Source organism: Neophocaena asiaeorientalis, unplaced genomic scaffold (assembly GCF_003031525.2).
Source record: "Neophocaena asiaeorientalis asiaeorientalis breed wild unplaced genomic scaffold, Neophocaena_asiaeorientalis_V1.1 scaffold149, whole genome shotgun sequence".
In the NCBI taxonomy this organism is placed as follows: domain Eukaryota; kingdom Metazoa; phylum Chordata; class Mammalia; order Artiodactyla; family Phocoenidae; genus Neophocaena; species Neophocaena asiaeorientalis.
This window is the reverse complement of record NW_020174442.1, coordinates 120,492-123,531: the sequence shown is the minus strand read 5'-3', so window position 1 is coordinate 123,531 and position 3,040 is coordinate 120,492.

Genomic DNA, 3,040 nt, shown 5'->3' with positions numbered 1-3,040 from the left:
TTAAGGAACATATGTAAGGTAAGGGTATATAATAGAAGATGAAAGATGCAAATTGTACTGTAGTGAGCAGAAAAATGTTAAGTAATATAATTCAGAAAAGGGAAAATGGCTTTTGCATTGAAGAAGGCAGATGTAACAAAATTAGTCACAAAAGAAAGAGAATATAAAGTAAGAAAAAGAACAGGAGTAGGACTGTAAGAATAAATCCAAACTAGTTCTTTTTAATGAGGCATTAAAAATCAATTAAAATACAGAGAAACATGAGGAAACACTGGTCAGTAAAATAATTGGGGGGGGTCAAACCGATCGGAATGTGTGAGAGGAAAAAGTACAGGCTCTTAGTAAGAACAGAACTTAAAGCACAAGAAAAGTAAAAATTTGTAAACAAACATCCTGATTCCTAGAAAATATATCTTCAAATATAATGAAACTGATATCATAAATTGTTAATGATCGTTAACTACAACAACTTTTCTATATACCTAAAACTTTGCACATTATGTCTGTAATCCTCACAAACTCCCTGCAAAGGCTGGTGGTAGATAGCTTACTACGGACAGAAAGATCCCTTCTCCATTTCAGGCCAGAGGACTTCTCCAAAGCTCATCCAGTTAAATATAAAGTCAGGTCAGAAATATGTATTTTTTTCCTTCTTTTTGCAAAACATGTACTTGCAGAAATTCAGCTGCTGAGTTAGCCAGAAAAGTTCCCTTGTATTAATATAAACACAGAAATATTCTATTTCAAAAATAGTTGAAGCATTCCGTTAATCTAAAGGTTTTTTTACATTTTCATTGTTTTTTGGGGGGGGCTTTGTCTAATAGTGTATCAAAATCAGAGGCGTGATTGCAGGATTGGCACAACTGCCTCTCCTTAGTTATATCACAGTCGTAAAGAATTTGCTTACAAACAAATCAGCATCGTAGACAGGATGTGCATGCCCTCCACTAACCTCTTCAAGCACAGCATTAATAAGTACTTCTACTTATTATTACTTCTCCATAGCTCAAGCCTATTAGCTGCAAAGGATTTATTTATTTGCCCTTTTTCAATTTTTTATATCTTTATTGGAATATAATTGCTTTACAGTGGTGTGTTAGGTTCTGCTGTACAACAAAGTGAATCAGCCATATGCATACATATGTCCCCATATCCCCTCCCTCTTGAGCCACCCTCCCATAGGATTTATTTTTGACATCTTGTTTTAAGTGTTTGGCTTGCCCTTCTGTATTATATTTTCATAGAGTCTAGAATGGAGCATGTACTAATTACTCAGAGTTATTCTAATCCTACTTTTCTGATTACTTGAAATTAATGGTAAAATGATCCTTTTCTTGTAAAGAGACATTAAATCATACAACTGCTAAGAATGTACTTTTCCAAATTAAGCAGCTATGAGTTTGGAAAGTGGACTCTTCTGATATGAAGCTATAACTTACCAGAAGAAAACTGCTGAATTAAAGTATCATAACTATACCTGGAAATTTAGTACCAACTACAACCTAATTGTAGTTTAATTTTGTTCGTTCATTTTTACCAAGCAAAGTTCTTCTCTCAACGTAAAACAAAGTACCTGTGTGGAACAACTATTTTCCACTAGAACTTCTCTAGATCTTAATTTTTTTTTTTAACCACACTCTTGCTCTCTTGCATGCCCATATCCCCCATGTGTATATTTTCAAAAGATTTGAAAAAGGATCCACCATGGCCTTTACATTTAATGCTATCTTTCTATCTAAACTTTATTTATTCATTAAATGTGTTGTTTGTATAAAAGGCTAAGGTGGATTTTTTTCAGAGCTTTCATTTTAAAACCTATTACTACACTACAGCATTAGAATACCATACTGTTAATTTCCGAAGCGTGTTATGGGTTAGGTTTCATCCTTTACAAATATTATATTTGTAAGACATTTTAATTCCTGTTGTATCTGCAAGTAGTGATCTGAGTCATTCTGAGACTTTGCTAAAACTAGATGAATTTGTTGTTTGTTCCAAAACTAGTATTAAGATACCTGGTTTAGATGAATCCTGTTTTATGCCATAATGGCTCTGATATTACATATATATCCTTTTTATTTTGCTAGTTATTAGATAACGGTGTATATTAAATGGCTATACAGAAGTAGAAAAAGACATAGAATGATTTTGTTAATTGTATTATATCAACTAAAATTTATACCCACAAGAAACTTATGCTACAAAAAAGAGAATAGTTCAAAGCATCATATGATAAGAGAAAGAGTCAGTAAGGGGGTGGGGGTGGGGAGAGAGAGAAGAGGAAAAAACTGAAAACGGGTGAATTCCAGCCTAAAATATTGCAGAAAATTTAGAGAAACATGCTCTAGTAAATCAGAAAAATAAGTTTTTCAAGGGGAGGAAGGTAAACAGAACATTTTCAAAATACAAAAATAGGCATAATGTTTTGACTAGCTGATTTACAATCTTAAAATGGATTCACATAAAATCTTCCAAAATTGTGTGTTGATTATGTCCCCTGGATCCTGCAGATCGATGTCGAAGTCACCCTGACCTGGGAGAGTTGCATTATTTTTTTGTGTATATCAGCTATATTTTGACAGTATTATGCTTATTTTTTGCCACTTCTTCTTCCTCATTATCCCCTTTTCCTGTTGTTATTGCCACTCCATTTACATCCTTGCAGTTCCTTCTTCAAAAGAAACACACAAATGCAAACATTTTAGTTCAAACTGTACAAAAAAGTGTATGTACATTCCACCCATTCAAATTTTTATACTTTTACTAAAAAGGTGCATGTCCATAAACACCACCTAATATTTTTTTGGTATATTTGAATGTTTATTTGTTTTCTAAAAGAAAAAAAATCACACTTTGTATTTCCTTTGCAACAACTTTTCCACTCTGCTTTTTAGATTTATCTATGTCTACGCGTACATTCATTTCATTTATTTTAACTGTACAACCATAAATATTAGTCAAATGTTGGCAAATTTATATCGTTCAGTCTAACATGTTGTCTGACCATGTCACCATGTATGTGTGAGTAGGAGTTTTCTAG